At 63.2% G+C, this 26,153-nt stretch overlaps 1 protein-coding gene across 1 annotated transcript in view; it reads right to left on the minus strand.

Moving 5' to 3' along the window:
* The window catches only part of Ptp4a3 (protein tyrosine phosphatase 4A3), a 37,148-nt gene extending 15,460 nt beyond the window's left edge, over window positions 1–21,688 (minus strand). Inside the window, exon 1 of the mRNA XM_026403045.2 lies at window positions 21,667–21,688. The gene's annotated coding sequence lies outside the window, so the exon portion shown is untranslated. The remainder of the gene's footprint in view (window positions 1–21,666) is intronic.
* Window positions 21,689–26,153: the final 4,465 nt, after the last annotated feature.

Consider the following 26,153-nt stretch of genomic DNA (forward strand, 5'->3'; position numbering starts at 1 on the left):
AATAGGGCAGTGGGACACAGAAACTGCCTAAAGGCAAAGAGCCAGGCCGGACCGCCCACAGGACTCCAGTCCCTGTGCTACCAGGGGTCCTGTCCCACCTCTGATGTGAAGCTGGCACGAAGTGGGGCGAGGTGCTCTCAGGAGACATATGCACAGCCACGGAGGCTGGTGCCAGGTCGGGGGCGGGGCTTGGGCACCTCGCAGGGTGCAAAGGGCTACAGCAAAGCAGAGGCTCCCCTTGCACAGCTCGGCTTCTGGGCCCAGACAGTTCCACTCTGGCCACCAGGGCGGCGCCCTCCCCGCCTGCCCCTGGCAAGACCTGAGACGAAGACCACACTGGCGCCTGCCAGGGTCTGCCCCCACCCAGGCCTGCCAGGCGGCGACACTCACCCGGCCAGTCCTCTGCGCGCCAGCTCCACGCTGCTCCGGCTTTATGCCTCGCCCGCCTTCGCCTTAGCGGCAAAGGCTGGGGCGGGAGAGCGGGGGCAGGGCTGCCCCCAGGATCACAGACCGGCCAGCGCGGGCACCCTGGCTGGCTCAGCGACAGAGCCCCTCCCAAGTAGGGCGGGCCGCGGGGCGGCCCCAGGGGCTGGGACAGCCCCGCCCCACTGCCATGACCCTTGCAGGGGTTACACAGCCCAGGGTCGCCTGCCCCGCGGGCTGCAACTGGGAAGAGGGCCCCGCCCGTCCTCCGTGCACGGAACTCACTGCACCCTACCACTCCCACCCAGAAACACCCAGGGGCTGGGGATCGCCCTTGTAGGGAGCAGCCTGGATCTGGCCCTGAGCCTGCTCTGGCGCACTCAGTTCATCCTGGGGACATGGCTTCCTCCGTGAAACAAGCGAGAGTGCTGCTCCCCCACCCGACCCGACCCAGGCCCCGACCATGCTCACCGCCTCCCCAGCACTCACTGAGTCCCTTCCCCACCAGCTGGGGAAGAGGGAGTTCCTGCTTCCCAGAGCTGCCACGTGCCCCTCCCATCAGGATGCTGGCCCTGCCACCCTGAAGCAGAGGGTCCTGGGGCAAGGTATCTCAGGCCAGGCCAACTCCCAGGACTGTGCCCTGGGGCAGAGGAGCTACCAAGAGTTCATGCACATTCTGCACCCCTTGGGGAGCAGCAGGGCTACTCCTAGCTAAAGAACTGGCTTCACCTCTGTCACCAAAACAGCTGCTCTGTGACGGCACCACCCCTGCCAAGCCACCCCATCCACATGGTCTGTCTCCCCAAGTCTGCCTGCCTGCTGCCCACACCCACTCCCCAGATAGAAGCCTTTCTCAATGGAGCCTGGACCAGCTCCTTAGCACTTTGGCCAGTGCCTGAAGCCCTCCTTCGTGCCCAGCCCTTCCACCTCTCTGCCCCTCAAGGCACCCAGGGCCCCTGCCAGGCACAAGACACTTCTTCTGCCACCTGGCCTTGCCTCCTGCTGGGCCACCTCTTTCCATCCTCCCCTGTAAGAACCTCTCCTGCCCCTCTCTCTGGACAGCCTGAGGCCAATCTGTCTGGATGACTCGCAACAAGTCCTTTGTGTAGTGCCCCACAGAAGCTGCTAACCTGGGATCATTATGCACAAATGGCCTGGAGGCAAGGGCAGCCTCTTGCCAGCAGCCCAGTGAGGACTCCCAGTCTAGTGCTCATCCCTTGCCTCCCAGTGTGACTGAGAACCCAGTATGGACATGGCCCAAGTGGGGCGTTCTGACGTGCACACACTGACACACGCACACAGATGTGTACACATCAGAACAGACGCCTGCGCCAGGAAGAGGAACCCATTGCCCTGCAGTGGCCTGGCCCACAAGCCCCCCAGAGGCACCAAGCCAAGCAGTGCTGCCCTCTGCTGCGCCCGCCCCACTGCGCCCGCCCCACTGCGCCTGCCTCAACACCTCCAGGGACCTCATGACCCAGTGTTCACCTTTCTAAGGTCCAGGGCCCCAGAGGGCGGGAGCCTTTGGTGGAACCTCCCACTCACCCTGAGGCCACCCAGCCTGGTCTTGGACAGAGATGCTGAATTCACAGGGGCTCCAAAATGGTACCCTTGTATATATGCAGGTTCCCAGCCAAACCTAAATGAGGGCCCCATCTGTGTTTGCACACAGAGCCAGGCTAGCCCAGGCAGTTGGGAGTTGAGTTCACAGACCTTGGCCCCTGTTCCCTGCTCTCGGCCTCCCTGTCTGGAGAGCCCAGAATTCTGATTATACGATGCTGGCAGCAGCTTCCAGCTATGAGCTGGAATTCTAGAGTACAGGGCATCGGGTCAGGAATTCTGCAGCTCCAGGATCCTAGAGGGTTAGAGGCAGACTTGAAAACGGCCCTAGCCTTGGCATCAGACCTGAGTACCCACAGTCTTAGACTTCCTCCTGGGACCCATTTGGGCTGGTGCCGACTCCTGGCACTGTGCCACCCAATGGTGACCAGAGGACATGGAGTTTCATAGATCCATGTAAAGATAATGGCCTATAAGAGGGGGTTTGTCCCCCACAAACCCTTTCCAGTAACATAGAGGCCCAGAGGAGGTCCCTGACTGGGTTCCTGAGAACTCAGCGTCCCTAGATCACTAGGCATAGCCTCTGTCCCTCCTGTGCCACACACATGGTACCACCCAGTGGACCTCAATAGACAACAGTGAATCACAGGGCAGCAACCAGGCCTCCAAGTCCAGCCTCAGAGCCCAGAATTCTGATTGTAAAATGCTGGCAGCAGCATCTAGGTGCATCCCACAACCCAGCAGTCTCTCTTGCTGGCCAGGATTGGGCCATTCAGGAAAGTCCTACCCACCTGGGGTGGCCTGCCTTGGCCTCCACTGCACATGCTCACCAGGTGCTCAGAAGGCCCCGGTGTGCTACAGTGGACCCAAAGGCGTCTCCTGGGCTCTCTGGCCTTGTCACCAGCACTCCGAAGGGATTGTGGCACCGCTCCCAGCCGACAGCACAACTGCCTCAGGTAAGCAGGCTAGTCCTCAGAGTGGCCCAGGGGCACGCCAGGTACACAGCGGGCTCCAGCCATGCCACTCAGCAGAAGGACCCAAAATCCTGCTGGATTCCACGTGCCCAGGGCCAGGGGCCTACAGTTCCTCTCCATGGAAGGAGGTCACAGCTCCTCCTCGGGATCCCCATATCATAGGAGGGACACCAGCACTAGGCAGGTCATGTGGCCCCTCCCTGGTGCCTGACCCCGACTCTGGGAGCAGGGTTAGATCCCACCCAGCCCCCTCCTGGGAGGGGAGTTCTGCTCTTGGATGGGAGCCAGGCCCCCACTGACCCCACCCCCTGGGCTCACTTCCCCTGCAGGACCCAGTCAGCAGGCTGTGCAGGAAGCTATGGTCCCACCCGGCAGCAGGACCTTGAGACATCGTGGTAGGGTGGGCACTTCTGCACGACACCAGAAGCCCTAACCGGGACAGCAGGCCTGTGTGCCTCTGCCCATGTCACAGAGGAGGCGGCTGTGGCCTGACTGGAACCCGGGTCCATGAGCTTCCCACAGCCCCCATCCACGATCAGCCACTGCCCAGCTCACAAGCCCATCAGTTCTGGGATGTCCCTCCCCGAGCCTGGGTACAGCCTTGCGAAGAGTGCAGGCCCAAAGATCCCTCTGTGTAATGGTCTTGCAGGGTCCCAGCAGGGCCCGTGTCCCTCAGAGCAGCCCTGGAAAGCACCCATCACCCATTTTACAGATGAGGAAACTGAGGCTATAGCCGTGCAGTCAGTGAGGGGCTGGGAGGGGACACAGAGCTGGCCTGGGATGGGCACGCCCTGTGTATTCTCCTAAAACTGCCAAGTCCTGCAGTCATGTCGGGCTCCAGGGGGCCCAGCACCTGGCACCTGCTTCAGCCCAGGAACCCCCGCCCCAGTCCCACCCAGAGTCCAGGGTCCCTGAGGCTAGGCAGACAGGAAGGGGTCTGAGGTCACAGAGCAAGCCAGGGCCGCTGGCCAAGGCCCTGTGGACACACGTCAGAGGGCCCTACTGGAGTCGCGGGAAAGTGTTCTGACCTGGCTCTGGGAGGCCATGTCCAAAATAGCCAGCACGCCCAGCGAGGGGCTCAGCCGGGCACGTCAGCCACTGCCCCAGGGCTGCCACGCTGGCCGGGAAGGTCGTGGCTATTTCTGGGCTGGCCTGGTGGTGAGTGCACTTTGGGGTGTGGTGGGGGGACCCACGCAGCCACAGCCCCCGAGCCAGAGAGATCCTGCGGGGAGCGCTGTGCGTGGCCTTCCCCGCAGAGCCCCCTCCCCACCAGACACCTGGAGCCGTCAGTGTGTCGGCTTCACGCCGGAACCCCTGGGGGACTCAGGTCATCACACAGGTCATGCCCTGTGCTGGGCACCAGGGTAGGGCAGAGCAGAGCTGGTCCCTGAGATGACGAGGGCCCTGCTGGAGGCCTTCAGCTGCTCCAACCAGAGCACGTGGCGGGGTGGGGGCCCAGTGGGGGCAGGACACAGCCGGGGTTCACATGCCACATGGCTCACCTCATGCACGTGCAGGCACCCCACACACACCAGGCCCTGAGAGGCAGACCCCACAAGCCCACAGAGGTGCCCACACGGGGCCTGCTGGGTGCAGCCTCCCCTGGGCCACTTATCATCTGGGTCACAGTCCCCACCTCAGCCTTGCGAGCACCAGTGGCCAGCTGACATGAGGAACCTAAGCCACAGAGAGCCCTGAAACTTGTCCCATGACCCCAGTGGCCTCCGCTCAAGTCCAAGGCAGGAAGGCTCCCAGGCGAGGGGACACTCCCACCAATCACCTGACCCTGGGCTTGACCCATGTCTCTTCAACACCCTCGCTCAGCCGGTGCCGCTGCTCCCAGAGCCCACCCCTCACAGGGTGTCACCACATGGGGGTCTGGCCTGTTGTTGACCCCTGGGCCACCCACTGAGAGCCGCAGGGGGGCACGTCCCTCACCTTCTGTGCCCTGGTTTGCGGGGCTGAGGACCAGCTCTCTGAAGCCATCCTTCCTGAGGCTGTCTTAGGTGGTCCCCTGGGACCTGGGGACCCTTGCCTTTCTAAGAGGCCTGGCCTGAGTCCCTCAAGCCCCACGGTGGGCCTGGCACCCCCCGGGGGCCCTGAGAGGACCCACACTCAGGCTGGCGCTGCCGGGGCCTCTGCCTGGTGGGACAGTGCCTCGGCACACAGTGTAGGCTGGGTTCAGGGGACTCAGTTCCTGCAGGACTTGTCAGATCCAGACTTGGGACTTCTGGAGTGTCCAACAGCAGGCACTAGTGACGAGGGTATTCACAGACCTTCAGACCAACAACACGGGGCAGGGTCACCAGCGCTTCGACCCACACCCCGCCTACACGGGCAGCAGGAGGACAGCAGCCACAGCTCACTGCTGTCCCGGAATCCCCTGCCAGCCCTGCCGATGTCCCAGAGCAGCTTCCCAGGCGAGGGCAGGAGGTGGGTGTTCGGCTGAGCTGCAGGTGCCAGGCAGCCGCCAGCTCTGCCTGGGGGAAGCCTTTCTTGGGAGCTAGGCGGGGCTCCCAGGAGGACTTTATGGAGATCCTGAAGGACAGGCCAGGAGCACGTCCTTCAGCTTGGGGACACCCAGCCTGCTCCCTCCCGTGCCCTCTGGCACTGCTGCTGGTGCCTAGCAGGCACAGGTGGAAGGAGGTCAGGCCCCAGGCCCCAGGCAAATAGGAGGCAGGCACAGGCTGGGCTTCCCAGCCCTCCGTCCTGTCCCTAGCCCAGAGAGTACCAGCTAGGGGTGGAGGGAGCCCTCAGGGGAGCCATCGGTCCTGCCAGCTGCAGAGCCTCAGGGTGGCCTCTGGGGTAGGGAACTTGCCTGAAGTGGCAGCACCGTTACCAGATGGACGCCTGCCGAGGGCCAGACAAGGACTCCAGGAGGGGGCTACTGGTCAGGACCTGGGGACCAGAAGGCCTTAGCCGCACTTTGTCCACAGCTGGGCTTTGGGGACACACAGGGAGCTGGGCAGACAGCCACACAGAGGGACAAGGAGAACATCCCATGGGGCTACACACAGGAGGTGGGTGCCTTACACAGCAAGGCCACCTTGTCCCCAAGCTTCTGCCCTTCCCTCCCCCAGCTGCAGGGCTCTGCCAGGGCAGGGGGGACTCCCCACCTCCTTTCCACTTGGCGCTCCCACCAGACCCTCACGGTGCAGCTGTGGGCATCTGCTCTTCCCCAGCGGCTGGAGGGCCGGCTGCTGGAAGCCCAGGGTGGCCGTCATTCCTGCCCACAGACCCCGGAGCACCTGTTCCCCGCCTGCAGGGCTGTCCTCATGCTTCTCCACAGAGGTGAATTCCAGCAGGAGGAGATTCAGCCGCCGCTGTCCACGTAGATGGCAAGTGTGCCCAGGAGCAGTAGCTGTGCTCCTCCCACCAACTCCAACTATCATGGCCACAGAGACCTGTGACCGCTGACCACCTCAGTCCCAAGGGTTTGCCTATTCCAGGCACTTTCACATGCATGGGGACAGACACCAGCCTGCGGTGTCAAGGTTCTGCCTTGTGGCCCAGTCACACCCCGCCGCCTGGATACGCCATGCTGTTTCTGCACTCTTCACGGAGACATCTAGGTCATTTCCAGGAGCATTTTGATGTTTGCCATCGGGGACAGAGCCAGGTGCACGGGACGTTGTCAGGGCAGGGAGGCAGGGCATGGCTTACCAAACAGGCCCACCCTGGGTCCTGCTGGGACCTGGGGAGCAGGATCGCGGGGACACACAGAGGGACCAGGAGCTTGGGGCCTGGCGAGTGCAGGTGGGAGGGGCTGCAGCAACACAGCAGGATAGCAGAAGGCAGCCCACACCTGGGACCCCTGGCCGACCCTCCCAGGCCTGGCAGGCTGCTAAGGGAAAGTGGGCTTCAGGGAGGCTCTGGGCACTTCCCCACTTCCAGTGGGGTGGGTCCCAGGCAATGAGGACAGAAGGGACCCTGCCAGGGCCTGGCCCACTTCCCTAGGAAAGCTCAGAAGGTGAAGGACTTGTCAGAGTGGGCCTTCAAAGAGGGGAGGGTTTGTCAGCACGCGAAGGGTTAAAGCACACCGGAGCATGGGGCAAAGGTCATCGAAGTCAGTGGACAGACAAAGGAGGCAAAGCTGGGGCCCAGAGGCTATTCAGACTGTGGGACCTTGAGCACTGGACCAAGATGGGAAAGAAGGGACTGAGCTGGCCACAGGCTTGCAGGGTAGTGCAGGCCACATGTGAGTCCGTTCACACTTGACCACTGAGTCTGGCCCTATCTGATCACACAGTGGGTGGACATCCCCAGAGTCAGGTCATCCTCGGGCAGCCTGAGATGACACACCAACAGGACACTACTGGACACACTGTCCCTTCTTAACAGATCTGACCCAGAAGAGCAAAGGGGGAGGTGTCTCAGTGAAGGTACAGCTGGGGCCCAGGAAGGTGGCAGTGGGAGGAGCCACAGAGGCCTGGGGCAGGCGGCTCAGAACCACAGGTCCCACAGTCCTGAGTCCAGTACAAAGCGAGGAAATGGAAAGTCCCTCAAGTTCCCAGGAGAGCAGCCCTGGGTGGCTGCCGGGTGAGAAGGAGAGTGCTGCCCCAGAGCAGGACACCCGGAGTGACCACGACACCAGGCAGCATCTACTCAGAGCCAGCCTCCACCCTGAGACCCAGGTATCCCAGCCCCTGCCCTGTGTCCTACCTGGTGACACCAAAGTCAGATCACAGTCTCCTCTGCTCAGACCCCTCAAGGGCACCCTCATAGCCCCAAAGAAAAGCCACATCTTGGCCCTGTAGGTCCCATGACCGGCTCCATCCACCCTGACCTCCTCCCACAGCCCGCTCCTGACTGCACCAGCCTCGCCTGCCTCCAGCTGTTCCTGCAACCCGCCCAGCACCCTCCCGCTCCCAGCCTCACCCTGGCTGCACCCGTGGCCAGGAGCATGTGCCCCTCCAGTAACCTCCTCCTTATCACTCAGACATGGGTTCTGTCCTGGGCAATCTCACTAACCACTGCCAGCACCCCATCCACCAGACCTCACCTGGCCACCTGGCATCGCCTGCCCTCCCAGACCAGCCCGTGGGCCTCTCTCCCTGCAGAGCAAGAGTTCTGGCATGGTGCCCCCTGTCTGCCTGGTGCTCAGTGGGCACTGCATACAGTAGGAGCCTCTTGGTATCCGAACGCATTTAACTGCCCTGTGAGAGACAGGGCAGGGCCATCATGCCCAACAGGTGGAGGGGGATGAGGAGGACCTGGCTGGCCAGGAGCCTGCTGCCATCGAGGGTGGGTGGCCAAAGCAGGCCTGTCTCTCCCCACCTGGTTCCTTCCCCCAGGGACCTGGTGCCACTGCTGCCAGACAATGTCCATAGCACCTCATGGGTGGACCCAAAGTCACTGCTCAGAGCATCCCAGGAGAATGGACTCCAACCTCAGGGACTCTGGAGGGCCTGGAGGAAGGACCTTCTGCTGGAACCACCCAGGGAGCCCTCAAGGAAGACAGGACATGGCTAAGCACCCAGAAAGAACCACGCTCGTGGCTGAACAGGCCAGTAGTCAGGAGGCCAGGTGCACAGGACTGAGGGTCCCTCAGCTGGTGGCAGATCCTAAATCGAGCCTGTCAATTCAGGCCCATTCCCCTGGGCACCCCATGACTCTGTCTACTGGTGACCTGTCTGTCCTCCTGAGGACTGTGGGCTGTGGTCAGCAGGTCAGCCCATGCATCCTGGGGCCCTGATGGCAGCATGGGGCAGCCAGAGTGGGGAAGGAACGACCCTTACAAACTGAGCACTTCGGCCATTTTTAGTTACTTCCCCAAGATGCCCGGCAGTGTAGACAGTAGGTCCTCGGCGTGGGTGCTGCCGGCAGTGGAGGGGGACTTTCACCAGGGCTTCCTGGGCGCCAGGTGCTGCTCTGAGAGCCTGGCACAGGCATGCTGGGGCGTGAGAGGCACAGGGAACAAAGCAGCCCTCCTCCATACTGTCCCCGCTGCCTCCCAGAGGTTCTCAGGAGTCCCTGAGGATGTCCCCCCTCCAAAGACACCGAGCCTCTGGGTCACTGACTTGCTGAGTCCCTCTAGGAACCAGGCACCACACAGTACTCTCCAGACTCACCGCCACAGCAGCCCCTGGTTCCCAGAGGCCCGCTGTCCTGGGGGGACAGCCAGTCCTGGGTCCTGACACAGCCTCTGGAGACAGGGGTCCCCGCCACCAGTGCTGCTTCCTGGCTGGACCACAGAACACCATGCCCAGTGCAGGCCTGGGACCAGCCAGTGACCCTCCTGAGACAGGCTGCTGTCCCCACCACCAGGACCCCTCTTCAACAGTCCTCCCATTCCAAAAGGACAGTCTCCATCTCCCTGGAGAGGTGCTCAGGAGGCCCCAGTGCCCCGTGTGGGACCTCGCGTCCCTCCTGCTGGACCTCTCCCGGCTCTGCTCCATCCACTGGGATCCCATGTTACTGGAGGCCGGCTCAGCAGCCAACACTGACCAGTGCCTAGGAACCATGGCTATACCAGGGCCAAGGGAGCTCCTGGGGAGGAGGCTCAGTTCCTAGCACGACACTGATTTCAAGCACAGCAGCCAGGGGACACCGTGGGGCCAGAGTTCCAGAGACCAGAAGCCCAGGACAGCATGGGTGGCAGAGAGGTCCTAGGCTGCTGGGGGTCCTGCCCCAACTGGACCCTCCAACTCAGTGAGAATCCTATCAGGTTTTCAACCCCACCACCCCAAAGCAGGCCCCGCCCCGCACCATCCGCACTGTCCCAGTGAGTGCAGGGCTGAGGTGACTGCTGCCGAAGGTCAAGCTGGCCAAGGCGGCTAGCCTCCCCAGGACCCATGCAGCCAGAGCCCAACACTCTTCAACAGTCCTCCCATTCCAAAAGCAACTCAGCACCCCAGAGAGCCTCCTGCCCCAGCGGCCACCAAGCTCAGCACCCAGCACTGCTCAGCTGCACCCGAGGCCACTGTGGTCTGAACGCTGCAGTCCCTTCTGCTAGGCTTCCTGGTGACCAGGACAGCTCCCTCTCACTGTCCTGTCACGAGGTGGAATGGCAAGGCTGATGGGCTCAACCTGGCTGACCAGCTCTGTCTGTCTGTCCTGGGGGGACAGCCAGTCCTGGGTCCTGACACAGCCTCTGGAGACGGGTCCCTGCCACCAGTGCTGCTTCCTGGCTGGACCACAGAACACCAAGCCCAGTGCAGGCGTGGGACCAGACAGTGACCCTCCTGAGACACAGGCTGCTGTCCCCACCACCAGGACTCACGGAATATGCACGCCCACCCAGGATCCCGCTGAGGTCGGGTGACCGGCCTAAGGCACCAATGTTCTCCTGGGCACCACCAGAGATGGTTCTCAGGCCACTTCCTCCTCTGTGGGGAGGGCCTGCAGGGATGCTGCCCAGGAAACCTGTCCCAGGGTAGGGCTTTGCCCCCAGGAGCCAGGAGCCAGAGGGGAAGTGGCAGAGGGAAGAGGGCGTGGGGACAGGCAGGACAGAAGTGAGTGGACTGAGGCTGAGGAGCCTGTTGCCTGACCCCAGAGCCCTCCCAATCCTGAAGGCAGAGGAGAGGCCTGGACAGGAACCAGGCAGCCAGGAACACAGGACACAGGCCCACTGGGTCAGAGTCCCGCCTAGGGCCAAGCAGCCCTGCTGGCAGTGTCCGTGGGAACAGTCCCCAGGTCCCAGGGGCCAGACTCAGGCTCAGGAGACTGCCACAAATGCCAGGGCTGCTGGACATGTCCTATGGGGCGGAGCCCAGGCCCGAGTCAACGCCAGCACGTCCAGACTATGGGCTGACCTGGGGAGGTCCCAGGGGAACCTCCAAGAGGGATGGAGGGCGGGGGGAGGCGGGGAGAAAGAGGGGTCTGCAGGGCCACAACCACCCAAACTTCACCTCCCTCACCCCACCCTGCCCCTTGGAGCCCCAAAGCCCCCCACTGTACCCTGGGCTGTACCCTCTGCCTGCTGCCTTCCCCAAGTCCCTTTTCCTGGGTACTTCCTCCTCCCCCCAGCCCCCACCCAGGGTGGTCTGTGTCTCATGTCAAGGGCTCCTCCTCCAGATCCCACATCACATAGACCACCCAGGCTGAAGCCGGCTGAGGCCCATCTGGGTCTCGTCTAGGGCCTGTGGGTGTGGGAGGGTGGCTGACAGGGCGGGTGGACACATGGACCCTGCTCCAGCCCTCAGCACCTCAGGGCCCCCAGCCCTGCCCAGCTCTGTTCTCCCAGCTCCCTTTCCCCCCTCCAGCGGGGACTCCACAGCACAGGCCCCCAAGCTGTTGGCTGTCCTCACAGGCCTGGGAGCCCCTGGGGACAGCCCTTCCGGTGACTTCCTGCCAGGGCAGCCAGGGGGAGGGTAAACAAGGCCTCCAGATGGCTTCCTGTGGCTGGGCAGCGTGGGAACTGCCGCTCAGTGGAGGCCATCAAGGGGCGGGTGGGAGCAGGGGGGTCTGCACCATCTGTCAGCAGAGCATCCACTGCAAATGGGCCTCTGCCCCTCGTGAGCCTCCCAACATCTGCCAAGAGAAGACTTCATGTCCCCACTTGCAGGGGGAGAAACTGAGGCACAGACAGGCAGGTCACACCAGAGGCCACAGCAGGACTTCCCCTTAACTAGCTGCTAAGAGGAGCAAGGGCTGCTCCAGGCCACCTGCAAGAACAACGCCCAGGTGTGCAGGCACCACCAGGCCCGCTCTCGTCCCGGCGACACTCCCCAACTGTGCCACCTGCCGGGGCCAGCCAGACACCAGCTTCCATGCAGGGGAAGGGGCCATGGCAGCAGCTGCCACCAGGTTGCCTTGAGGATTACAGAGGTGCCCCACGTGAGTTACAGAGGTGCCCCCAAAGAGGCTCAGCAGGTGCCCTGTGGGTAATGCTGGCCCACTGGTCCCCAGCTGGGGGGGAGGCGGGACTTGCAGGTCCCCATGTTGTAATGCTGGCCCAGTGGCCCTGAGCTGGCGGGAGGGTGGTCGCCTGCAGGTGCCCTGTGGGTAATGCTGGCCTAGTGGCCCTGAGCTGGGGGGGGGTGGTCGCCTGCAGGTGCCCTGTGGGTAATGCTGGCCTAGTGGCCCTGAGCTGGGTGGTGGGGTCGCCTGCAGGTGCCCTGTGGGTAATGCTGGCCCAGTGGCCCTGAGCTGGGTGGGGGTCACCTGCAGGTGCCCTGTGGGTAATGCTGGCCTAGTGGCCCTGAGCTGGGTGGGGTGGTCGCCTGCAGGTGCCCTGTGGGTAATGCTGGCCCAGTGGCCCTGAGCTGGGTGGGGGTCACCTGCAGGTGCCCTGTGGGTAATGCTGGCCTAGTGGCCCTGAGCTGGGGAGGGGGGTGGTCGCCTGCAGGTGCCCTGTGGGTAATGCTGGCCTAGTGGCCCTGAGCTGGGTGGGGGTCGCCTGCAGGTGCCCTGTGGGTAATGCTGGCCTAGTGGCCCTGAGCTGGGTGGTGGGGTCGCCTGCAGGTGCCCTGTGGGTAATGCTGGCCTAGTGGCCCTGAGCTGGGTGGGGTGGTCGCCTGCAGGTGCCCTGTGGGTAATGCTGGCCTAGTGGCCCTGAGCTGGGGTGGTGGTCGCCTGCAGGTGCCCTGTGGGTAATGCTGGCCTAGTGGCCCTGAGCTGGGGTGGTGGTCGCCTGCAGGTGCCCTGTGGGTAATGCTGGCCTAGTGGCCCTGAGCTGGGTGGTGGGGTCGCCTGCAGGTGCCCTGTGGGTAATGCTGGCCTAGTGGCCCTGAGCTGGGTGGGGGGGTCGCCTGCAGGTGCCCTGTGGGTAATGCTGGCCTAGTGGCCCTGAGATGGGGTGGTGGTCGCCTGCAGGTGCCCTGTGGGTAATGCTGGCCTAGTGGCCCTGAGCTGGGTGGTTGGGTCACCTGCAGGTGCCCTGTGGGTAATGCTGGCCTAGTGGCCCTGAGCTGGGTGGGGGGGTCGCCTGCAGGTGCCCTGTGGGTAATGCTGGCCTAGTGGCCCTGAGCTGGGGGGGTGGTCGCCTGCAGGTGCCCTGTGGGTAATGCTGGCCTAGTGGCCCTGAGCTGGGGAGGGGGGTGGTCGCCTGCAGGTGCCCTGTGGGTAATGCTGGCCTAGTGGCCCTGAGCTGGGTGGGGGGGGTCGCCTGCAGGTACCTTGTGGGTAATGCTGGCCTAGTGGCCCTGAGCTGGGGGGGTGGTCACCTGCAGGTGCCCTGTGGGTAATGCTGGCCTAGTGGCCCTGAGCTGGGGAGGGGGGTGGTCGCCTGCAGGTGCCCTGTGGGTAATGCTGGCCTAGTGGCCCTGAGCTGGGTGGGGGGGGGTCGCCTGCAGGTACCTTGTGGGTAATGCTGGCCTAGTGGCCCTGAGCTGGGTGGGGGTCGCCTGCAGGTGCCCTATGGGTAATGCTGGCCCAGTGGCCCTGAGCTGGGTGGGGGGGTCGCCTGCAGGTGCCCTGTGGGTAATGCTGGCCTAGTGGCCCTGAGCTGGGTGGGGGTCGCCTGCAGGTGCCTCGTGGGTAATGCTTGCCCAGTGGCCCTGAGCTGGGTGGGGGTCGCCTGCAGGTGCCCTGTGGGTAATGCTGGCCTAGTGGCCCTGAGCTGGGTGGGGGTCGCCTGCAGGTGCCCTGTGGGTAATGCTGGCCTAGTGGCCCTGAGCTGGGTGGGGGGGTCGCCTGCAGGTGCCTCGTGGGTAATGCTGGCCTAGTGGCCCTGAGCTGGGTGGGGGTCGCCTGCAGGTGCCCTGTGGGTAATGCTGGCCTAGTGGCCCTGAGCTGGGGTGGTGGTCGCCTGCAGGTGCCCTGTGGGTAATGCTGGCCTAGTGGCCCTGAGCTGGGTGGGGATCGCCTGCAGGTGCCTCGTGGGTAATGCTGGCCTAGTGGCCCTGAGCTGGGTGGGGGTCGCCTGCAGGTGCCCTGTGGGTAATGCTGGCCTCCCAGCCCTGAGCTCAGGGGGCAGCCTGCACCTAGCTCACCCCTTCCTGGAGCCTGGTGGCTCACTCCTTCCACACCACCATACCACCTCCCACAAGTCCACCTTGACTGTCTAGCAAGGCAGTCCCCTTCCTGCCCCACCATGACCTCAAAGCCTCCAGAAAGGCGAGGGACATATGCTCAAGAACGGTGACTACTGCCCCCTGCAAGTCCTGCTCAGCCTTGGGGTCCTTCTTGGGGTCAAGACCACTCCTCTCTGTCCATTCTGATCCCCCACAAGGACAGCCAGGCTTGGCAGCCTCCTGAGAGGCACGGGGAAGTGGGACCAAGGCCCTGCCAGCAGCCTGCGTCCCTCCCACCCCACAGCAGCCAGGAGAGGGGCCACAGGGTGACAGGGTGACAGAGCCAGGTAGCATCAACTCTCCTTCTCCCGGGCCCAAGGCTCTGTGCTGGGACCAAGAGAGACTGCACCGCTGTCCAGATGCATGTCTATGGCAGAGGGTTAAAAAACAAGGGTCCACCTGGACCCAGGGACCAAGGGTGCTATCAAGGCCATGGGAAACCTCAGTGAGATGTCACCCTGCCCGTGGGTGAGTCGTAGGCTCAGGGCTCATGGCAGTGAGCTGTTCCCTGGTCTGTTTAAGTTCCTGCACTGAACACACCTCAAACTGAGCATGGTAACTGCGCCTCTGGAGCAGTGCGTGCCCCTTCTCTGCACAGGCTCCCGGGCCAGCCAGTGCTGTCCTGCACGTGCCCAGCTCGCCGCAGGAGTAGCACCTAACAGGAAAGCTGAGGCACCGAGGCTGGTACTTCCCAAGGTTGCTGGCCTGGAGAAGAGCAAGGGCCTTCCTGCTGGGATCCTGTGCATGTGATTTGACATCAAGGGACTCACTTTGGTCAGCCCCTACCCTGCCTGCTGGGGGCCCCGTGGTCTTCTCCTAGCTCCCCAATCTCCAGATAAATAAACAGAGGCCCAGGAAGGGCAGAGCAGGCCAGGATTCACCCAGAAAGACCAGGCAGAGCTGGGGCCGGGCCCTGTGGCTCCCTAGGGCCCAGTGGAGGGGACATGGAGGTCACACGGGGAGGGGCAGCTGGGAGCCCTGGGTACCCCCTGAGCTTTCCCTGGCAATTCCCAGCAGATGGGCCTCTGGGCAGCGCGCCAGAGAGAAGCAGGACCCTGGAGGAAGGACCTCTGTGCTGACCCCAGGCAGGAAGATGAAAGAGAAATGTTTGCCTTGGCAGGGATCCGAGGGCCAGGCCAGGGTGAGGGGACTCAGTTCTGGGCACCAGCAGACGATGTCAGGGTGGGGTGCCAGGAGGAAGGGGCACCCTCTCTGGGTTAGGAGCAGAGTGGACAGGCAGGTGAAACCCACAATGCATGGTGCAGCAGTAAGGCCAGTGCTGGACAGGAGGCGGGCAGGCAGGGCTCTAGGGGGACTGGGGGGATCCTCCCAAGTCAGTGGGCCTCTTCCAGGAAGCCTGAGTCACAGGAGGCCCCAGGCTGCAGTGCAGCCAAGAGCCCATGGGAAGGGGACAGGCAGGGCAGGCCCCCCACCCCCCTCTCCCACCCGGCCAGCCCTAGCCTCGGGTCCTTGGCGGGTGAGACCAAGGCTGTGGGAACGAGCTCTGGCAGCTCCCGGGAGGGGCAGGGACAGAGAGCTCGAGACAGTGGAGGGAAACTGAGGCTTGAGAAGAACTTCCTGGCAGTGACGTCGTCAACTAGCACCCCGGGTCACCTAGCTCTGGATGCCGCAGAGTCTGAGCACGCAGCCCAGCTGGGCCCTCACCATCCGCACCCCAACCTCCTACTCTAAAGTCCTCTTCTAGTCCTGGACATAGAAGCCCCTGGACCCAAGGACCCCAGGCCCCTGCATTTGAGCCTTATCCCTCCTGCCCATCCCCACAACTGCACACCAGGGAAATCGGACCCCCCACAGGGGCCAAAGAGCCACACTCCTGCCACTTTGTCCCCAAGACACGTCTGGCAGTGGGACCACATGCTACGGTCTGGAGCTTCCAACCTCCTCCAGGTGGCTCAGGAGGGGAGCCAGAATCTCCAGGGGGCCTTAACTGGCCAGGTATGATTCCCCAGCTCTCAACCACTGCTGTGGTCCACCTTCTCGCCCACCGAATGGTCCTGCGGAGCAGAGACCAGGCGGGCTCATGTCTACCCTCAAGGGCTCCCCAGCAGAGAAGCTGGCCCAAAGCCACTCCCTGGCCCAGCTCACTAGCCCACTGAGGTTTTTGACAAGCAAACGATTCCTAGCACCTGTTTGGACCTAATGGCCTCTTCCCTGCTGCCCCAACTCCCCCGGCCCTGAGCAGGGGCGGTCCAGGCAGGCCTCTTCCTTCCCAGCCTACATGGGCCATCCAGGGTCCTGGGTCCCATCCAGGCCTCAGCCACAGGTAGCCGAGCACACAGCAAGCACATAATAAAGGTGGGGGCTCAGCAGACCGAGAACAAAGGAGGCACCGGTGGTGCCAAGGCCAAGAACCAGGGCAGCAAAAGTCGTCCACCCAGATCAGGGCCAATCTCTGAACGAGTTTATCCCAAGGACGGAGGACAGCATCCCACACGGGCAGTCCTGAGAGGTCACTGATGTAGAGGCAGGAATGCTGATCCCAGAGGACTGGCCGGGCCCCAGGCAGGCATTCTTATCTAAATGTCCACCCCACCCGGCCCTACAGGGGCTCCCAGGGGACAGGTGCCCAGGCCCCAGTTTCCCCACAGGGATTCTCCCCAGGGGATGAGGGTCACTGGGGCCTTCTGACTTCAGAAAGGGGTGAAGACCTGCCTCTTGCCGGGTGGCAGGTGGACAGGTTTCCTGTTGTCACAAGAGTGGAGAAGGACAGGGCGAGGGAGAAGCAGCCTGGCCTGCAGCGGGCCCGACAGACCCTGCGATCACCTTCCCAGAGCCGCGGCTTCCCCACCCATCGAGCGCGGCACACACAGGCCGCATCGCTGTCCTGACAGCCAGCCTGACCCGGGAATGGGCTGGACACGGTGGTTCTTTCCTGAGCCGCCAGAGTCCCCACCTGGCTTCCTGGCTGGGAGAGCTGCCGTCAGAGGGTGCGCTCCAGGCCCTGCGGCGCAGGGTCCCAGCAGACCCAGGACTCGCGCCTCAGCTCAGTGGCCCAGCACACTCTGCCCATCAACCATGCAAAGTCACTGTCCAGTTAGATAGAGGGACACTGAGGATCAGAGAGTGGCCCAGCTAAGCCAGCCCTTCCTAGGCCACGCTCCCCACCACCTGTGGCCCCTAACCTACTTCATTCCCTCCTGGCCCAACCATCAGAAGTGACCTTGACTCCAAGTGCATGTCTAGGGTACAACTGGATCACCAGCTCCGCAGGGCAGGGAGGCCCGGTCGTCCTATCCACAGTGGGCCAGAACTGGACACACAGTGGGCACTCCTGCTTTACAGTCTGGGTGAGGAAGGAATGCCAGGCTGGCAGCATAAAGCCCAAAGGCACACCACCTGGTGACCCCAAAGCTGCACCCCCAAGGACCACCAGATAAAGGGAACCTCCCTTGCCAATCTACTGACCTTCCCCAGAAGGGAACAGGGTGCCATGGTGATAGGCACAGGCCCCAGGACCAGAGAGCCAAAGTTCAATCCTGGCTCTTTTGCCCATGAAATGCCCCTGGATGTCACTTTATCTCTAGGGTCCTACCCGGCTGCAAGACAGGATGATAACATGATACCTAGCCCAGGGTGTTCCTCCCCACCTGAGAGGGACAGGAGAGGCCACTATGGTCTTAATTAACAATACTCACAGCCCAGACGACGACACTGCTGACTGCCACTGCCATCAGGCCCTGCTGAGGAAACCCACCTTCCCACGGCCGCTGGTGTGCAGGGCTGGGGCACCTAGGATCACACACCAGGCCAGGCCTGTCCCCTCTGAGGAGTGCAGGGAGGATTCTGGGCAGGCCAGGCCAGGCCGGGGAGGCCAGGGGAGTGAGCACCTGTTGTCCCCAGCCTGGCTGGCACCTTGGGCAGCAGCAATGACTACCGTGCAGAGCCCTGACTTGGGGCTCCCAGATCTGGGCCATGAGCAGCAGATGAGCAGGTGGGCAGCAGGAGGGCCCATGTGTCCTGGGCTTCAAGGAGTGGGGAGCAGCAAGGAGAGGTGACTTAAGAGTCCCCCACCCCAACAGCACCCTCCCCAAGGCTCCTGGGGAAAGTAATACCTGCATGCCTACCCTCAGAGAAGGCTCTAGCCACACAGTCATGTCAGGTGGCAGGCACAGCTCCCCAGCCTCAGCCCAGGACGCTGGCCTGAGGCAACAGAGCCTGTACCCAGGGTCTGGAGGAGTGGGGTTTGCACAGGGGTCTTCAGGGCCACCACCTGCACACAGTGGTGACTTGGATCATGGTCTTTGAGTGCCTCAAAGGCAGGAGGCTGAGCTTGCACTTGGAACTTCCTGTGTAAAGGTGCAGATCAAGACTGCCCAGTTGCTATGGTGATGCCCTGCTTGAGGAGATTCTGTGCTAAGCACAGAACTGTCAGTCCTGACCCTGAGTTCAGACACCAGCTGCCAGGGATAGAGAATATCAGTGCAACTGGATAATTATAATTGCTTGAAGGTGCTTCAAACTTCAGGCCTGCCTGCTTTGGAGAAACTTTCTCACAGAAACCCTTTTATTTATTTATTTTTTTTTAAGGGGGGGGGGATGCGGGGGAAGGTACCAGGGATTGAACTCAGGGCACTCGACCACTGAGCCACATCCCCAGCCCTAGACTGGGTCTCACAGAGTTGCTTAGCACCTCACTTTTGCTGAGGCTGGTTTGAACTCACGATCCTCCTGCCTCAGCCTCCAGAGCCACTGGGATTACATGCATGGGCCACCACACCAGCTCACAGAAACCCTTCTGATGACAAAACCGATATAATAAATGTGCTGAGCTAGCTCTGGGTCATTATTGTTCCTCCAGCAGAGGACAATGTCCCACCTGGTTCCAGCTTTCTCTCTATAAGCCTTTGTCTTTCTTAATCCCCTATCGCCCGAACCCTGGGTTCTAATTAACAACTTGCAGGCTACGGTGACCCTTCCCCCACCGATGTGCTCCTTTTCTGAACTCCTACAAAGGCCTTGACCCCTAAAGTGAGGGTCTCAGGATGTCAATCTGAGGCACCTGGTGCATGGTAGACAGGCAACCCCCAACCTGCTGGGTGAACTCCTACTGAGCCTTCAGCACCCACAGGCCTTCCCCACCCTCGGTCCCCCACACTGGCAGAGCTGCCCGTGTTGCCCCAACCTGCTCCACTGCAGGATCTAGCTGGGGCTGCACCATCAATGGCCAACAGGACCCTAGGCCCTCCCCTGGGAGCCCACTGTGTGGGCCTTGGGTCCAACTGACAGGGGCTGGGCAGGCTCAAGGCATGCATGTCACCACCACCCACAACCAGACCAGCTTGCCACGCCCCAGGTTGCAGGTGCACCCAGAAGCTTGAGGCCTGCAGCGCCCCACCCCTCTACCAGGCTGGGTGGGCTCTCATTGCACCTCCTCCTGTGCTTGTGGCCCCTGCAGAGGGTCCTGGGAGGGGCAGGAAGGAAGGAAGGAGGGTCCACTTCACCACATACCACCTGAGCGCCAGGTGGGGTTGCCCCTGGCTGATCCTCACGCCCGTCCAGTCAGGTACACCTATCATCGCTCCCACTTCACAGGTGCAGAAGCTGAGGGACAAGATGTTAAGAACCTGGCCAGAAGCTCGGAGCCTAGCCCTCCTGCTGCTGCCCTTGCCTGCGCTGAGTGAGGCTACTGGGCACAGGCAGAGGTGCCAGGGACCAGAAGCAGGGGACGGCAAGAGCGGCAGGTTGGGAGGTGGGGCAGATAAGAGAGCACCCTAGGGGGGCAGCCCAGACAGGGCATGGTGGGGGGGGCAGGGCAGGAGCAACCACGCATCCCCCGTGTCCAGTCACAGCTGTGAACAGGTTTGAGTCCTCTGGGGAACCCAGGAAGCCCAAGGACTTAGGGAAAGTAAGTGTCCTGCCTCCCAGGCCCAGCAGCTCCCAGCACTGTCCCCTTGGACAAATGCCACCTGGACACCATTCTGTGCCCTTTCCACTTCACCCACCCTCGCAAGGCACCCCCCAGAACTGCAGCCGCCATCTGGATGAAGGGCAGGTGCCCAGGCCTGCACTGCCCCTGGTCAGCAGGCTCCCAGGTCACACCAGCTCCCCACAACGATGCAACCCTCCCCAACCCCATGGGCAGGGAAGCAAGGTGGCACCTGGGAGTGTTCACGCCACAAGAACTGGCCAACGCTAAGCATCAGGGCTTTACACTGTTGCCAGTTCCCCTGCCAGATGCCCACGTGCCATCTTCCAGCCCACCCACCCTGGTGACTCCAAGGCCCCAAACTGCCTCCTCATCTGAGAAGCCCTCCCACCACACTCTCCCACCCCCATGCCCACACCTGTCGCTCTGTGCCAGTCAGCCACCCTCTGCCAAGTCCTGAGCTGGGCTGAGGAGAAAGGGGACACCTCTCCTCAGGGGTCAGGGAAGATGTCCTAGGGGACGAGAGCAGCCTGGAGGCACCTCTCTTTATCATGTGCACTTCCTCCTGCCAACTGACCACCTGTGGAGGCTGTCCACCACCTGCTCCACCCGCCAGGCAGCCAGTGGGATCCTCCAGGCTGGACCCACCATAAGCCCCTTCCAAATGCAACACCAGGCCCGGCCCAGAGTGAGGGCCAGGCAGACACGCTGGGGATGTGGGGAGTGGCCAGCTCCATCGGGGGCATTTGAGAACAGCCCACATGCTCAGGGCAGCCTTGCTTCAGTCCTACAGCAAGGGTGGTAGTGGGGGGGCTGCCCCTCCTGGGTCTCCTCACAGCAGCCTGCAGGTGGGAAAAAAGGCTCCCTGGGCCTGCAGGTGAGGGCTGGGGTTGCCGCACCTCCTGGGCCTCATCTCCCCATCTGAAAAGGGCCCTCAGTAGCTGGCGTGCAGCACTGCCGAGGGGCCTCTGTCCAGGCAAGACCACAGGCACTGTCCAGGGACCTCCACCTGCTCTGCAGCCCTGGCAGCAGACCTCTGCGGAGTCCACTCACTACAGTGACACCCAGCCCAACCACCAAGAGCCCACAGGCAGGGAGAAGAGGTGCAGTGTGCAACTCTGGACCATGGATCCACAGGGCCAGCTGGCCTGGCCCCCATGCTGCCCTCTGCCCCATCGCCACAGAGGGGCCAGGAAGCTGCCCCTCCGTGAGCAGGCCCTGGCCTGCAGGAAATGCCAGGCCAGGATGATGGCCACTCAGTTCAATCCTGCTGGTGGCCAACTGCCCAGGAGATCTCAGGGGCATGTCAAGAGTCACCTGTTTAGTCCCTGTGTCACCTGGGACAAGGCCACAGCAGGAGGGGTGCTGGGAAAGATAAAGCACCTCCGGACACTAGTACTCATCAGAGCCTGGACAGGGTCCCAGGCCCCTGAAACCTGGGGCTCAGCCTGCCACTGTCACCCACTGACCTCCATGTTTCCCAGGAGGCAGGGAAACCTGTGCCCAAACCCTGGGGACAGGAGACTGGAGGAAGATGAACCAGGGTAGGGGTCAGAGGTCTTCAGCGCCCCTAGTGACCGGCGCGGGGCCACCTCTTCGTCCAGTGCTGTCCTGTGCTCACAAGGGACACTCTCCGTCCGCGTCCCTGGGGCCAGCCCCTGCACGTGGCAGCACCAGGCCGGGTCCACGCAGGACCGCGGGGCGGCCTCAGGGCGCAGGTCCCAGACTCGCCGGGAGGGAGGCGGCGGCACTCCGCCTGCGCGGCCCCGAGGCGGCGGCGGGCTCGCGCGCGGACGGCCCCCCACGCGCCGGCACCAGGCGCCGCGCCCCGCGCGCCCCCGGCCGAGCGGGCGCCGGGGAGACTGACCTGGCGGTCCGGGCGGCGCCGGCTGGACGGGCGGAGGGCTCGGCACGCGCGCACGCGCGCAAAGGCGCGGCCTCGGCGCCGCCGGCTCGGGGCGCGCGCCGGCCCGCTGGGTCACGTGGACGCAGCCCAATGGGAGCGCGCCTCGGCGGCCCCTCCCGGTGGGGGGCGGGCTCGGGACCCACCCAGGCCCCCACCCGGCCCGGACCCTTGGGCTGGAGCAGTGGCCAGAGGCGGGTGGGCGTCCGCAGGAGCGAGGGTGGAGAGGGCGGGCGCCCGGGGCTTTGGACAATCTGAAGTCCTCAGTTTCCCCATACGTTGCCTCGGCTCAGTTCTCAGCCCACGTGACCCGGAGGGCTGGTTGCAGCGACGAGGCGATGAGGAAGCATCTCCCGAGCCCAGAGACTTGGGGTCAGGCCGGAGTTCGAGGCCGGCCGAGATGGTTCTGTGCGGATGGGGCTGAGAGCGAGCCCCAGGAGCCGCCCTCGCAGCAGGTGTTCAGGAGGGAACCGAGGCCCCGGAGCGGCCCTGGCCCAGCTCCTGGTGTCCCCATGTAGTGCGCAGCCTGCCGCCCTGGGGGGACTTCAAGGAGCCCCTTGGAGACTGGCCAGGCTTCCCCTTCCTGGGAAGGCTTGTGACACAAGTCACTGGAAAGGCCAGCAGTGGCGTGTTCATGTTGGAGGCTCAGGACAGAGGCCAACCTAAAAACAAGCAGTGGACTCTTTGCCCATCTGTGGACCCGCCCACCCAAGCACCCAGCTGCTCTGGTCCTGCCTCCACGTTCCCCAGGCCTTCACGCACCCACAACGGACAGAGGGAACCCCCAAAAGGAAAGGCGAGGGCCACCTCCTCTGCAGAGTCCTGGAGCACACTGGCCCTGGTGAGGGCCAGAGACCCTAACCTGTCCCCAGGCTCCCAAGTGGTCCTTGCAGCCTCCGTCACATGAGCCTGACTCCAAGAACTCAGGTTCCTTGGCAGCCCAGGGCCTTTGCTTCTGCTGTTCCAGGCAGTGTGACCCGTCCTTCCTGTCCTAGCCTCTCCTGGGCTGGCCCCTCACACGAGCCACTGTGCCCTCAGCTCTGCCAGAAAGCCCCAGGTTACTGCTCATCAGTGTCAGCCTGCAGATTCATCTGGCTGTCCCCAGCTGTGTCTCCTGTGCCTGGCCAGCATGCAGCACACAGCAGTGTGCGCCACATCATGGACAGAGGCAGCGACACCGGGCAGGGGCAGCTTGGAGGCAGACCCTTGCAGACCTGGAGCCGAATCTCAGTGCATTAGTCATTTAATTTTCTGTTAGCCTCAAAACAGGCCTTTTGTTTTCCTTGTTTTGCAGATAAGGCACAGAGAAGGTAAGCAGCTTCCAAAGGTCATCCAGCAAACTGGATGTCAAGCTGGTCCAGGACCCCCACATTTACCCACGAAGCCAGCTTTCCGTTCAGGGTGTGTTCAAGCAGAGACCAGGAGGGAGGTGGAGGCAACATGGAGCTGCGTTCCAGGGAAAGGGATACCTCCACTTCTGCACTGTTAGGGAGCTCAGAGCCTCTGAGGGTGTCTCAGTCCCACTTCACGGGGGGACTTTGAGTCCTTTTTGGTTGTCCGTGTTTTACAGTGCCTACGTTCACTGCAGAGCACCGCGCGGGCACACATCCTCTCTCTCTCTCTCTCTCTCTCTCTCACACACACACACACACACACACACACTTCCTACTCTCTCCTCTCCTGCCCTGAATCTCAGGGGTCTGAATCCCAGCCACCTTTGCTGCGGGCAGGGGACCTAGCCCTCCCCACGGGCTCCTTCGCCATGGAGCAGGAGTCTCCTTCATGGCCATGGTCCTGTGTCTGGTGGGCAGCAGGGAGCCATGAAGGAAACCCCTGCTTGCTCCATCCCTCAGCCAGTGAGCATGGACACCTGCAGGACCCAAACCCGCTGCCCCAAGTCACACCCCGCAAGCCCTGCTGCCCGATGTGCAGGTAGGACCAGGCCCAGCAGAGGCAGAGGGGACATGGAGCCCAGGGGGAGGTGGAGGGTGGGGAAGGGTCCTGTGCAGTGCTGTGGTGGGGGCTGCAGGCTGAGCTGGTTTCCAGAGGAGATAGTGGCCCTGCAGAGGGGACAGCCATCGAGGAGAAGGCGGGACCCAGCCAAGCCGGAGCTCCCAGGCTCCAGGACTCGCCCAGTTCCACAGAAGGGACCCACCCTGCCACCCGACATTGACCCTGAAGGCCCCTGGAAGCATGGCTGAGAGCAGTCGCAGCTGGGGACAGGGACAGGAGGATTCACTGGGATGGACAGGATTAACAGACGGGCTTAGAAGGGGACAGAGAGAGGTCAGTGCTAAGAGGATTTCTAGAAAACAGCCTCTGGTCCAGCAGGCCCGGCCCAGACCCACAGGGCAGAAGAGGGACCTGGGGGTGGGTCCTGAGTCAGCTTCTGGCCACACCTTAAGACCCTGTGCCTCAGACCCCGTCTGTCAGCTGGTCATCGACACCTGCCCTGGGGTCCTCGCACCCGGGGAAAGCCCGAGGGGGGCTTAGGGAGGCGTGTCCTTGGCACGGGTTCTGGAGCCTGGGCTGCAGGGTGGGCCAGTGGAGGTGGGCGTGCTGCCGGGTGGGGAGGGGCTGGGCCCTGCAGGGGGAGGGCCGAGGGCCGAGTGTCTGGTGGCCCCACACCCAGTGCTGCTGATCCTGGGCCCATCTGCACCTGCCACTGCATCAGTGACCTCCCAGAGGACCCTGCTGCAGACCCCACTAAGCACAGTGAGGGGGCCAAGAAGGACACCCACCAAGCCACAGCCTCCAGGGGAAAATTGCGTCGGCAGCTCTGGGCCCAGCCCACTGCCAGGCATGTGGTGCCACACGGGTGCCCCCTGGTGGCGCCTGTGGGCCTGGCCAGGCCCGGCCAGCTCTCTGCCCCCCAGGGCCCTCCGGGAGCTGGCCCCACTGCAGAGACCGTGACCTGGGAGAAGCTCCTCAGCACCAGGACCCCTGGAGCCAGGCCCCCAGATCCCCACCAGGGCCTGTCCTCCCACTGCCCCGACACAGGGACGGCCTTTTCCAAGCACTGCCCAGACACCAGAGCCCATCCCGGGCACGGATCCTGGGCAGGGGCAGCAGGTGCACTGGAAGAGGCCCTGTGACCCTCACAGAAGTTGGGGTGCAGTGCACACGGAAAGGGGTGAGGGAGGCCTGACCACTCCACACCCAGACCTCCCTGTTCCTGACCCGGAAGCCCCCAGCGCCCAATCCAAGAACCATCTGGAGCTAATAATTTGGTCAAAGGGGATTTGCGATGAGGTTGCTTCCTTCTGTTCCCCCAGATAAAATGAATGTCCCCCAACCTGTGGGGGCCAAGAGAGTGGAGGGAAGAGGAGGGAGGGGAAGGAGGAGGGAGTGGCAGGCGAAAGAAGGAGTGGACAAGAGAAAGGAGAGGGGACAGAGGGGCCATTACGTCCATTCCCTGCCGGGGTCAATGCAGTTTGGGAGGGAGACGGAGCTGGGCAGTCTGCGGGCAGAGCAGGGCAGCTGCTTGGGAGTGGGATGGTGCAGAAGTCCCTGTGCCTCCTGTGGACCAGCAGGTTGCCCACTGGGCCGCGCCAGCAGTGGGGACCTCTGCCCAGCATGTGAGAGCAGCCTCCAGACAGGTGACCCCACCCTGAGGTCACAGGACCCCCACATTGATGCTGCCCAGGACATGGCAGGTCCAGGCCAGGCAAACCCAAGGCCCCATCATAAGACAGGGCCACAGGAGTCCGGGGACTGCAGCAGGCAGCTGTGGCCTCCAGGAGGGAGGTCATTCTCCCCACTGTGTACCTCTGACTTCTCCACAGGCCCCAAGTGCCAGGCCCTGGGATGCTGTCCCCATCTCCTGCATCCCTATCAGTGGAAACTTAGGGACAGGAGCTGAGGGAAGCCAAAGGTGAGGGACAGTGACCTCAGCCTGCCGAGCCTCAGCACCTGTGGACAGTGGCCACCAGGGGGCAGCACCACTCACCAGAGCCCAGCTGCAGGCTGCTCTGGAGCAGGGAGGGCTCCCTCGGCTGCGCCTCTGGTGGGCACCTCCGGGGAGGCTGCTGAGGCCCTTGGGCGGGGTGGGAGCCCTCCTTCCCAGGAAGCCGCCATTGCAGTAGCTCTTTGTCATGGGACTGTGCAAGCCTTCATCAGCAGACTCGTCCTGAATCCCAGCAGTGTCCTAAACCAGAGTGTGCCAGGTGCAGCGTCCTCCCAGAGCATGAGGTGCCCCACCACCAGGGGCCAGTGTGCACAGCTACTGGCTGGAGGAGGGACCACCTGGAAACGCCTGCAGTCAACCCAGTCCCCATTCGCCTGAAAGGGCAGGGCCCAGGGGCAGGCCATAGATCCTGCCCCCGCACACAGGGAGGGGCTCCTGCCAGGGCAGACAGACTCCATCTGGGCCCACCCACCCCTGGCCCCAGTCCTGCGAGGTTGGCATCGCTGCCTGGAGGGGCCAGTGGCATGTTCACGTTTAGCCGCAG

The sequence above is a fragment of the Urocitellus parryii genome, chromosome 7 (genome assembly GCF_045843805.1).
Source record: "Urocitellus parryii isolate mUroPar1 chromosome 7, mUroPar1.hap1, whole genome shotgun sequence".
Lineage (NCBI taxonomy): Eukaryota > Metazoa > Chordata > Mammalia > Rodentia > Sciuridae > Urocitellus > Urocitellus parryii.